Here is a 13493-nt window from a genome sequence, read left to right as displayed (position 1 = left end):
ATTCAAGTTTAGTTGCAGTGGCCATGGGAGTTTTTGCAGATGTGCAATCCATTAGATCAAACTTCTTCAAAAGATCCATTAGAAGGCTGACTAACATAGACTTCCTTCTCCAAATCTCCATTCAGAAAGGCACTTTTAACATCCATTTGATAGACTTTGAAATTGGCATGGGTTGCATAGGCTAAGAAAATTCTGATGGCCTCAAGTCTTGCAACAGGAGCAAAAGTTTCATCAAAATATATTCCTTCTTGTTGACAATAGCCCTTGGCAACCAATCTAGCTTTGTTCCTGACAACTGTGTCATTTTCATCCATCTCGTTTCTAAATACCCACTTGATGTCAATTGGATTCTTTCCTTTAGGCTTGGGTACCATCTTCCATACTTTGTTCCTTTCAAATTGGTTTAGCTCCTCCTGCATAGCTAGAACCCAATCAGGATCCAACAGAGCTTCTTCTACCTTCTTTGGTTCTTCTTTTGAGAAAAAACTATTATACAGACATTCTTCTTGAGTTGTTTTTCTTATTTGAACTCTAGAAGATGCATCACCAATTATGAGCTCAAAAGGGTGATCTTTAGTCCATTTTCTCTGTTGTGGTAGATTAGCTCTAGATGAAGAGGCCTCATTATTGTCTTGATGATTAATAAACTTTTGATGATCAGAAACTCCCCCTGAGTTTATGGATCTTTGACTTGAAAATGGGGTTCTTTCTGACTGTGATCTTAATTGACTTCCAACTCCTATTGAGGGATCAACGGATGTTGTTCTTTGCTTGTTGACGGATGATGCAGATTGTCTTTCAATGGATGATGCACTTGGTCTTTTGATGGATGTTGAATTATGTGCTTCATTAGTTGTAGACTATTCTGCATGGTCCTTGGATATTGGTTCTTGATCACTATCATCACAAATCATCTCCACATTGTCAAATTTGAGGCTCTCATAGAAATCTCCATCTTGCAGTCCTTCAATCTTTTTATCATCAAACACAACATGTACAGATTCCATAACAATGTTGGTTCTTAGATTGTAGACTCTGTATGCTTTTCCTACAGCATATCCAACAAAAATTCCTTCATCTTCTTTGGCATCAAACTTTCCATATTGATCATTTTGATTCCTTAAGATATAGCATTTATAGCCAAAGACATGTAGAAAGTTTAATGTTGGCTTCCTATTCTTGAACAACTGGTAGGGTGTCATGCATTTGGCTTGATTAACCAAAGAAATATTCTGAGTGTAGCATGCAGTATTTACAGCTTCAGCCCAAAAATATGTTGGTAACTTTGATTCTTCCAACATTGTTCTTGCAGCTTCTATAAGAGATCTGTTCTTTATTTCCACTACTCCATTTTATTGTGGAGTTCTGGCTGCAGAAAACTCGTGCATGATCCCAGTTTCTTCACAAAATAATCTCATCACAGAATTCTTGAACTCAGTTCTATTGTCACTCCTGATTCTTCTTACATTGAAATCAGGATGATTGTTGACTTGCCTTATGTGATTGATGATGATTTCACTAGATTCATCTTTGGATTTTAGGAAATATGTCCAAGAGAACTTTGAGAAATCATCTACAATTACTAGGCAATATCTTTTCATTGAGATGGACAACACATTGACTGGTCCAAACAAATCCATGTGCAATAATTACAAAGGTTCTTCAATAGTTGAATCAAGCTTCTTTCTGAATGATGCTTTAATCTGCTTTCCTTTCTGGCAGGCATCACACAATCCATCATTTGAAAACTCCACTTGAGGAATACCTCTAACCAAATCTTTCTTGACTAGCTCATTCATGGTCTTGAAGTTTAGATGGGACAGCTTCTTGTGTCATAGCCAACTTTCATCTTGACTTACTTTACTGAGAAGACAAGTTACAGATTCTGCATTTGATGAGTTGAAATCAGCTAAGTACACATTTCCTTTTTTCACTCCAGTGAGAACCACTTTGTTGCTCTTCTTGTTGGTCACAACACAGGTTTTAGTATTGAAAGAGACTGAGTTACCCTTATCACAAAGCTGGCTGATAATCAACAGATTATGCTTGAGTCCATCCACTAGGGGAACCTCCTCAATGATGACATTATCCTTTGAAATCAATCTATATCCCACAGTATAACCCTTGCTGTCATCTCCAAAAGTGATCTTGGGCCAGCTCTTTCCTTGAACTCAGTGAGCAGGGTAAAATCTCTAGTGCCTTGAGCAACCACTATCCAGATACCAAAGCTTCTGTTTGTTTCCCTGCACACATCAAAATCAAATCAAGTTGATTTTGATACCCAAGTTTCCTTGGGTCCTGCCTTGTTAGCCTTTTTCTTTGGTTTCTTAGGTTTGACCTCATTTGACTTGGGTATTTCAGATTCATCCTTAGTCATTTGAGTTGGACCTTTGAAACCATTCACTGAAGCAGAATTGTCATGCACATTTTGATTAACAGGAAAGGGCATGCTATGTGCAAACATGTTATTCCAGTAAGGCATGCTAAATGAAACTTGAGGCATACTAAATGCAGTATAATAAGGATTAGGTGCAAATGGCATATTAGCAAATTGTGCATTCATATTTTATGCAGGCATAACATTAACATGCATTGTAGGCATGTTGGGAAATGAGGGAGGTGCAGACATAGGAGTAGGCATAGCAAGTTTGCAATTAACAGACAAATGGTTGTCACTGCCACACTTAACACAGATTTTTCTTCGTGCGTATTTATCAGGTGTGAAGTTGTTATGTTTGTTGATTCCTACTTTCCCATTTCTATTATTTTTCCTTTTTGATTTTGTTTTAACCTCAATCTTTTCTAATCTTCCATTCAATTGCTTGATAGACAGATGACCAACATTGACTCTCTTTTTTTTCTCACTTAACTTGATTCTCCTGAAACAAAGTTTTTAGAAACTGATCCATATTTGTCATTCAACTTAGCTAGCATAGTTTTGCTAACTGGCTTACTTACATTCAACGGATGTGGCTTATTGTCTTTCGTCCTTTTGATTATTCGACGGATAATTTTCATCATCCATCGAATCCACATCCGTTGAAAGTCCTTCAACCAGATTGGAATCAAGCTTCTCTTTGTTCTTTTTCCAGGTTGCATCATAAAAAGATTCTATACCTTGAACTTTAGTAATTTGGGCATGAACATCTCTACATGATTTATATGCCTTAATTACTTCATGATCTCGTTTAAGTTGATTTCTTAAAATCTCCTATTTCTTTAAGGATTCAGTTAGTTCATCCTTAGCAATCTTACATTCAATTTTCAATTTCTCAAACTCAACAAATTGAGTCTCTAGCACATTGTTTCTTTCACTTAAAAACACATTGTTCTCTTTAATTTTATTATTTTCTTTAGTGAGAGACTTTAGTGTAACACGCAGATGATATAATTCAATAGACATGTCATTTATGGCATCATTACACTCAATTTTAGATAAGTGAGCTAGGTTAGTTGTGATTACCTGATTGCTTGATGAACTTGTCTCAATTTTATCTGATATGGCCATTAGGGCTAGGTTGACATAGTTTGTATCTTCATCCTCTTCCAATCCATCTGCAGCCCGGTCATTTTTTGTGTAATGAAAGCCATTTCCTTTTACTTGAGCAACTCAAAGTATTTCTGCTTATAATCAACAGACTCAAACTTCTTTTAACTAGAATCAGGCTTTCTACACTCACTACCAAAATGACCTGCCAAGCCACTCTTGAAACATTTTAATTTAGACTTATCAACCATATTTTTATTTGACTTAGATGCTCCAAAATTCTTCTTGAATTTGAGCTTGGCAAATCTCCTGGATAGAAAAGTAAGATGCTCATCTATGTCATCCATGTCTGTTGAGTGGCATTTATGACACTTTATAATGCTCTAATAAGCTTTGAATTGATGCCTTTGTACTCAAGTTATTAAGTGTTTTAACGTATTTTTGCATTTCAAGCATTATCTCAGTAATCAGTGTATTAGCATTATTTTGGTGCTAATTTGGTGTCAAGGTGGTGTTGGAATAAAAGCTCATTGAAATTCGGCTCGAAGCTGCAAGAAAAATAAAGAAGTCAGTTTTGGCAGAAGCCCAGCGCGCCCGCGCAGATCAAGCGCGCGACCGCGCCAAAGTACAGAATGTAGCGCGCCCGCGCTGATCAAGCGTGCGGTCACGCCGTGTCGGGATGCAGAATTATGATTCTATTCTAATTCAAAATGGGAGACTTTTATACTGCATGGGGCTGCTATATAAATAACTCTAGGTCATTTTTAATAAGTAATCAAGCCAGAGACATATCAAGGAGAGCGTAAGAAGACCATTTTAGCACGATTCAACGAAGACGAAGAAGATCTTGTTTTTACTTGTGAACCTTTGTTTAAGTTGTATTTGGATGCTAGTTTTCTTATTTGTGAACCACAATCTTGTTTTGTACTTGGTTTTATTTATTCGTTATAAAGACTACGTTTTATATACCACGTTGATGATGAGTCCGATTATGGGATAATCGTTATTGTGGGGTTCTAGCGGATTTATTTATGGATTTCTTTAGTTAAATTGTTTGATGCCTTGGTATGTGGTGATTGTATGATATCCTAGTATTGGTGGTGCGTATTCGTCTTATGAGCATCGAGAACTTATAAGATAGTGTGTTAATTCTTAATGAATCGAAAGTAAATTTAAGGATTTAGAACTTGCCATGCTAGCATAGGTTCATGTATTCAATATGCATGATTCGTAGGTAATTTTAACCATCTTACTTTCCATGTGTAATCAAGATAGACAACTTGTGCTTAAACCATTATGTTGTCAAATTCTATAGACATGTAGGGTCTCAATATAATTGGTGTCTATTCAGCTTCTATCTCTTTTGTGGATGTCTGGTAGTATGGTACTCATGCAACGAAAGTTGGCTTTTATCAGTTTCGTGTTGTCTGATTAGGGTCATCACCATTACATGTTAAGGTTAAGAACAATAAGGCTATTAAATGAAGTAATTAATGAAGTTAGAATCCCATGTTTGTCATATATATTAATTCAATCAATCTTATTCTCGTAGTTATAATCATTAGTTTAATTCTTAGTTATAAACAACCTCAATTTGTCATCATCTTAGCATTGAATAATAACCATACATTGTTGCTTAAGTGCGTGAATTAATTAGTTAGCCAATATAGTCTATGTGGGAACGAACTAGAAAAGATTCTATACTACTTGAGAACTCGTATACTTGTGTGTATTATTAGTGCGTGTTTAGCGACTAACAAGTTTTTGGCACCGTTGCCGGGGATGGAACCCGGGTCACCCGCGTGACAGGCGGGAAGAAGTTGTGGTAGTTCGTGTATGCGTCACCCGCGTGACAGGCGCGTGTATGCATACGCATTCGCGTACTCGTAAGAGAATACTGGATAAAGCTGAGGAAGAAGTTGTGGTAGTTCGTAAGGAAGTTTTTGAGTAAGAAAAGAAGGTAGAGGAAGAAGAGAAAGTCGAAGAACCAGTTGTAGTAGCGATGGGTGATCAAGCGGAAAATCTGAAGGCTTTGATGGATTATTCTCAGCCCAAGATTAATGACATTCAATCAAGCATCATCAGACCAGCCATTAGGGCAAACACTTTTGAGATCAAGTCAAGCACGATTCAGATGATACAGAACTTAGTTCAGTTTGGGGGTTCTCCTACTGAAGACCCCAACATACACATAAGGAATTTCATCGAGATCTGTGACACTTTTAAATTCAATGATGTGACTGAAGATGCTATCAAGCTATGCCTTTTCCCATTCTCTCTGAGGGACAAGGCTAAGTGCTGGTTACACTCTCTACCAGCAGGATCTATCACCACTTGGGAGGATCTCGCGCAAAAATTTCTCACTAAATTTTTTCCCATGGTGAAGACTACTGCAATCAGGAATGCTCTTACCCAGTTTGCTCAGCAAACTCGGGAATCTCTGTGTGAGGCTTGGGATTGATATAAGGAGATGCTAAGGAAGTGCCCACACCATCGCATGCCTGATTAGATGATTATTAATTGTTTCTACAATGGTTTGGGTGTTACTTCTAGACCCATGCTTGATGCAGCATCAGGAGGAGCCTTGTGGGCTAAGAGCTACGATGAAGCTTATGAACTTATTGAACTGATGGTTGCTAATGAGTACCAGAATCCTTCCCAGAGACTGACTCAGGGGAAAGTCGCAGAAATTCTGGAGTTGGACGCAGCAACGGCTATCGCTACCCAACTTAAGGCTTTGACGATGAAGGTTGACACTTTGGCTAATTATGGAGTTAATCAAATCGCCAGTTTCTGTGAACATTGTGCTGGTACCCATGAGACTGATCAGTGCACAATTTCTAGTGAATTAGCTCAATTTGTGAGCAACTTCCAGCGATCGCAGCAACCAGTGCCAGCCACCTATCATCCCAACAACCGTAATCATCCAAATTTCAGTTGGATCAATGCTTAGAATACGGTTCAACAGCCTTATCAGCAGTACCCATCAAAGCAGTATAACCCTCCTCATTTTCAGTAACCACAATATGCACCTAGACAGTAACTCCACCTGCAACAAGCCAATAAAAAATCTGAATTAGAGGAGTTGAAGCTTATGTGCAAGAGTCAAGTTATTTCTATCAAGATCTTGGAAAATCAAATTGGGCAAATTGCTAATGTCTTGCTAAATCGTCAGCCTGGTACACTACCTAGTGACACTGAAGTGCCAGGTGAGAGGAAAGCTAAAGAAAAGGTAAAGGTAATCACTCCAAGGTCTGGAAAGGTTACGAATCCCGAGCAAACTCAAGAGTTGACTGAAGAAGCTGAGGCTGAGAAAGAAGTAGAGCAACAGGATAAAGAAGTGGAACCAAGGAAGACTACTGTTGATCACACTCCGCCTGAGGGTAATACAGGGAAAAAATAGACCTATCCTCCACCGCCTTTTCCCAAGCGGCTATAAAAGAAAAAGTTGGACAAGCAATTTAAGAAGTTTCTGGAGGTGTTCAAGAAACTTCATATCAGCATACCTTTCGCCGAGGCTCTTGAGCAGATGCCTAGTTATGCAAAGTTTATGAAAGGTATTCTCTCTCGGAAGGTGAAGCTAGATGATTTAGAGACAGTCGCTCTCACGGAGGAATGCAGTGTTGTGCTGCAGCAGATGTTGCCTCTGAAGCTTAAAGATCCCGGAAGCTTCACTATTCCATGTACTATTGGAAAAGTATCTTTTGATAGATGCCTATGTGACTTGAGAGCTAGCATCAATTTGATGCCTTTGTTAATTTTCAAGCAATTGGACTTACTTGATCCCAAACCGACTTATATGACCTTGCAGTTGGCCGACCGTTCTATTACATATCCGCGAGGTATTGTGGAGGATGTCTTGGTCAAGGTTGATAAACTCATCTTCCCTGCTGATTTCGTAATTCTTGATTTCGAGGAGGATAAGAAGATTCCCATAATCTTGGGAGGACCTTTCCTGGCGACTGGCTGAACCTTGATAGATGTGCAAAAGGATGAGCTCACAATGCGAGTCTGGATCAGGATGTTACTTTTAATGTGTTCAATGCTATGAAATTTCCTACTGATAATGAGGAGTGCTTAAAAGTGGAGTTGGTCGATTTGGTGGTCACATCGGAACTTAATCAATTGCTAAGGTCCGATGCCTTAGAGAAAGCCTTGTTGGAGAATTCAGATAGTGAAGATGATGAAGGTGAAGAACAATTGCAATATTTGAATGCTTCTCCCTGGAAAAGGAAGATTGATATGCCTTTTGAATCTCTTGGAATGGAGGAATTGAACAAAGCTCTTAAACGCCTCAAGCAATCTATTGAGGAAGCTCCCACTCTTGAGCTTAAACATTTACCTGAGCATTTGAGATATGCGTTTTTAGGTGATGCATCTACTCTGCCTGTTATTATTTCATCTGACCTTTCAAGTAGTGATGAGGAAAAGCTTTTGAGGATTCTGAGAGAGTTCAAATCGGCAATTGGATGGACTATAGCAGATATCAAGGGAATCAGCCCTTCTTATTGCATGCATAAAATTCTGCTAGAGGAAGGAAGCAAGCCTACGGTCGAGCAGCAAAGAAGACTTAACCCTATCATGAAGGAAGTAGTGAAGAAGGAAATTCTTAAGTGGCTAGATACAGGGATCATCTACCCTATATCTGACAGTTCATGGGTAAGCCCGGTTCAATGTGTGCCAAAGAAAGGTGGAATTAATATGGTAGCAAATGAGAAGAATGAGATTATTCCTACAAGGAAGGTCACAGGGTGGAGAGTTTGCATGGACTACAGGAAGCTGAACAAAGCCACTGGGAAGGATCACTTCCCTTTGCCCTTCATTGATCAAATGCTCGACAGGTTGGCTGGTCATGAGTACTATTGTCTTTTGGATGGCTATTCGGGTTATAATCAGATTTGTATCGCTCTAGAAGATCAGGAGAAAACTACCTTCACTTGTCAATTTGGTACTTTCGCCTTCAGACGAGTTTATTTTGGTCTGTGTGGTGCACCAGCCACATTTCAGAGATGTATGATGGCCATCTTTTTTGACATGATTGGCCAGAATATGGAGGTGTTCATGGACGACTTCTCAGTCTTTGGAGATTCTTTTGATAAATGCTTGCAAAATCTTGGACATGTTCTCAAAAGGTGTGTTGAGATTAATCTGGTTCTCAATTGGGAGAAATGTCACTTTATGGTGCGTCAGGGCAATATTCTCGGGCACAAGGTTTCTAGTAAAGGTCTAGAGGTGGAAAATTCTAAGGTGGGGGTCATTGAGAAACTTCCTCTACCTATTTCTGTTAAGGGAATTCGCAGTTTTCTTGGAAATGCGGGTTTCTACAGGCGTTTCATCAAAGACTTCTCAAAAATTTCAAAGCCTTTGTGCAGTCTGTTAGAGAAAGATGTTCCTTTCAAGTTTGATGACGAGTGCCTTGCAGCTTTTGATACATTGAAGAATAGTTTAATCACGGCACCGGTCATAACTGCACCTGATTGGAATGAGCCTTTTGAGATGATGTGCGATGCAAGTGACTATGCAGTTGGAGCAGTTCTTGGGCAAAGGAAGAACAACATATTTCATGTGGTCTACTATGCTAGTAAGACCCTAAATGGTGCTCAACTGAATTATACTACTACGGAGAAAGAGCTTTTAGCTATTGTCTATGGGTTTGAGAAATTTTGATCTTATCTACTTGGGACTAAGGTGACAGTTTTCACTGATCACGCTGCAATTCGATATCTCGTCTCAAAGAAGGACTCGAAGCCTAGATTAATTAGATGGGTTCTTTTGCTCCAAGAATTTGAACTAGAGATCAAGGACAGAAAAGGAACTGAGAATCAAGTCGTTGGTCATCTCTCGCGTCCAGAAAATCCTAATGCTACTTCATTGGATAAGATATTGATAAATGAGTCTTTTCCCGATTAGCAGTTGATTGGGGTGCAAAAAGAAGAACCGTGATTTGCAGACATTGTGAACTACCTTGTGAGTAATATCATGCCTCCTGACTTATCCTATGCTCAAAGGAAGAAGTTTCTACATGAAGTGAAGTGGTATATATAACGACTCGTGTATTTTTGAATGACCTCAATATGTAATTATGGAAATTATTAAATAAATAAAATATGTGTATGGGTATCGTTAGTTTGATACTATCTTGTTATTAATTATGTGAGATCGTTGGTGTTTAAGGATTATTTGTATGATTGTTTGTAGAGATGTATTGCTTCGTTGTTACTTGTAAAAGTGGTTTTATGACAGATTTATTTTCAGAAAATATTTGGATTATCTCTAAAATTGTTTTTATAATTTTATAATTACACTATCTATTTTTGGGATTTTATAAAATTTAGAAATCAATATTTTATTGATTATTTATCCTGGAATGATTTTCTGACTATATTTATTAGTAAAATCATTATTTAATTCCAGAATTCTTCAAAAATTATGAAACTCATATTTATTTAAGTTTGTAATATTCCAAGAATTTTAAAATTATTTTGTGGATTTTCGAGATTAAATTCACCCGCGCGTTGATTCGTTTATTTGTTAAAAGCGGGTATAAATTGTATTTCAAAAATTGTTTTAAAATTTTGAAATTTATGTTTTTATAAACTTTGGGATATTTATAATATTTTAAAACTATTTTCGTAATTTTCTGAATTTGTTTTAAGTGAATCTCGGTTCGTTAATTAAGGAATGCGGGTATGAGTTGCGTTTCAAAAATACTTTTAAAATTATGAAAGAATTATTTTCAATAACTTTGAATTATTTGTGATAATTTAAATTTTATTTGGAATTTTTCGGGATTATTTTTATTCGCGCAATGGCTCGTTAAATTGCAAAAACGGGATCAAATAAGGCTGCCAGAAAAGGAAAAAGACGCGTGGCAATTCCTCAGGTTGGTTTGTGATACGTGTCATCATCCGTTCAGCTATTTTGCAGTGTTGGTGGAAAACTAAATAGATAGAAACAAAAACACAAACATCACACGGGTATACACCCCTGTTATGTTCCCTCATCGTCAAATCCCCCCACCCCATATCTGTTTCTACCGGATTCTGTTAAAGCCGCCATCGTTTTCCTCTTTTCTGTTATGCTTCGGCCGCCTTGATGCCGCCAGTTTTTCCGGCGAGGTTTTCTGGTGCGGTGGTGAGTGTTATGCGTGTAATTGTATATATCGTGTGTGTATACAGTTGTGTCTATATGTCGTGTAAACTGTATGTGTGCACAGGATTTGGTCGTGTGTGCATACTGTGGCTTTGTTCCTTCATTTTTTTCTTTTCCGGTCTCTGTGGTTCTTCCCGGCCGCGTGTGGCGCGTGGCGAGGAGGGGCTGTGCTGTTAATTTTTTATTTTATTTACTAACTGCACTTCCAATTTTTCAGATTAAATGATTTAAAGTTTCGTGAATTAAAAAGACCGTTTTGCAGAATTATACGATTTAATCGGTGAAATTCGCGAAGGATGTCTGATATATTTGGAAACCCGTGAATTTTATCGTCGTCGACGATGAGCCTCGGCGAACCGACGGTGGACGATGATGATGTATATCTGAGTCCTAATATTTTAAAATAAATAAAATTAGTTTTATATTTTTATTCTGGATAGAATAAGTTAATTCGTAAATATTGTAATGAAACGGTTAAAGTGATTGTGATTATTAAGATTGTATCGAGATTGTGATTGGAATTTATGAAATTTGACAGAGATTGTTGTTGAATGATTTGGATTATAAACGGTGGTTGTTGAATTAATTGTCTGATTGATTGGTTGTTGTGGACGTCGATTGTATTCGACGGGTAGTCCGATAAACAAAAGAGATGATGCCCGATTTTCGGGAGCGTATCCTATAAAATATCGGAAATATCAGTCGAATGTGTATAACTATATAATTATAAATAAATTATTTTGTAAAATATAACTGACAACCCGTTTTCTGAAACAACGAGTATATGTATTTTCTGAAAGTGAATATCAAGCTGAGTTTTGAATACGTGAACCCTAACTGATACCTGTACTACAATAATGTATGTGTTACGAGTCGGGTTTTGTTAACGCACGGGTAGATTGTTAGTGAGGATATGTCAAGCATAATCAGAAGTCTAAATTAGGGTATTTTAACTCTGTAGGTTCTAGTCGGAAGGCCCGAGAATTGGCATGGGACGAGAGATAATTTGATGGGCAGTCGAAAAGCTCAGTAAAGTTCCAATCAAAGGATTTAAGTGTTAAGGTCGAATCCAGGGTGATTTAGTGGATAGACAATAAAGCCTGAGCGGCAGAGTCGGCTCAGCGTCAATCAGTAATAGTTGTAAAGCCCTGTAAGGCAAGTAATCCTAAACCTTTTTCGAAATATAATGCAAATATTTCTAAATTCTCTCGTGACATATTGTTAAGTATTCAAAATAGCTTTGTTTTATATTCTAAGTACTTTGAATCCTTCAGCCTTGAACCTGAGCCATATCATTTGATCTTGGAGTCGTAAGCCTTATTCTTTGTATCCCATTTCTTGTTATTTTACCAGATACTAAACCACACAAATACGATACTACTCCACAAATATATATACCCGTCATATACCAAATACTGGAGCAGAATTTTTTGAACCTACATAAACTTTTATACTCAACCATACCTTGTGACATCAAAGAACTAAACCTTATAAAATCACTGTTCCTCTAATACCCGATTCTTCTACAGGCTGAAGGCCATTTCTTTTATATACTTTGACATACCCTCGTGGTACTTATGAATTTTCACCATGCTCTTATACAAATGTTTTATTGCTGTTAATTATGATTTTGATTTATTGAGTTATATTGTTTATCCTATTGAACTGCTTTAGAATTGGATAGTTTTCTTTATGTGGACCAGATTCGTGGTCAAACCAGATTCGTGGTCGAATTAGGCCAATATGTGCCTTGGATCCAGTTCGTAGAGCAGAGTTGTGTGCCCTGCTTGGGGTTAGTGCGTGACTGATCAGCAGCATAACCTTGGTTTTAAAATTTAAAATGAATATCCAATTCTAATGATTAGTTAAAAAGAAACTTGATTCCTCCGAATCATCTTGTTTGATCATTGTTTAACCTCAGTTATCATTATTATGACTTGCTGAGCTAGTTAGCTCACTCTTGCGAATCTTTTTATATATTTTACAGTTAAAAAGGATATGGATGAGAGTGAAGTCCCTCAGTCCAAAGTGTGAGCTAGGATTCCAGTTTGAGTTGGATCGAGCTAGCAGGAGCTTCATATGATTGTAAGATAGTAAGATTGTAAGAATAATTTTATTATTAGTTGTAAGTTAAATTAGTTGGGATTTGGTACGTTGTAATAAAAGTTAAGGTTGTGGCTTGTTTTCATACTTTAACCTGTTGCGATCCGTGGTTATGTAAAGCAGGGTTTGGCAAATAATATTTCATATACAGGTTTATATATTGTGTATATGTTGTGGACCCCAAACTTCTGACCCATGTTTAGAGGGCGTCACAGGTTCGTATCAGAGCTACAGGTTATAAGTCACTGAAACAAACCTAGATTGTCGGGATTGGGTAGAGGGTTAGGATTAGGAATAGGAAATAGAAAGATAAGATGTTGCGAGGTTGAGTGTGATTGTATAGTAGGTCTTCGGCACGGTTCGTATTGCGATTCGGGATTCTTAACTTGCGACGTGATTTCCAGACAATGGCAATGGAAGATCCTGATTTCCTTGAATCATCTGATCATTTGAAGCTTTCCGTTCGAGGATCGTCATCTTCTTCCAGATTTGATTTGCACCTTGTTCTTCCACCAGTATTAATGGTATTACCTTCTGTTATAACAGCTGCACCCTTTCAACCTATTCTGCACTATTTTATCACCTCTTAATATGAAACTACCTATCTAAGAACCTCCCTCTGTTTATTCTTGTTTTACTGGACATTCAGCTGGGAGTGTATCTTTTCAGTTTACTTTAAACCATGTTCTATACCCCCAGTTTAAAACTCGTCCTATGAAGCAACAGTACCTACGAGGATGGATTCGAGAGC

The 13493-nt window shown here is 37.6% G+C and overlaps 1 non-coding gene across 1 annotated transcript; it reads right to left on the bottom strand.

The window, feature by feature from the left end:
* Window positions 1-5879: 5879 nt before the first annotated feature.
* LOC141687985 (small nucleolar RNA R71) lies at window positions 5880-5986 on the bottom strand. Its single transcript, XR_012561457.1, has one exon. It is a non-coding gene; the product is annotated as a small nucleolar RNA R71 (small nucleolar RNA).
* Between the last annotated feature and the right edge of the window lie 7507 nt (window positions 5987-13493).

This window comes from Apium graveolens, chromosome 9 (genome assembly GCF_009905375.1).
Source record: "Apium graveolens cultivar Ventura chromosome 9, ASM990537v1, whole genome shotgun sequence".
Lineage (NCBI taxonomy): Eukaryota > Viridiplantae > Streptophyta > Magnoliopsida > Apiales > Apiaceae > Apium > Apium graveolens.
The sequence above is the reverse complement of the archived record's forward strand: the minus strand, read 5'-3'. Positions and strand labels throughout refer to the sequence as shown.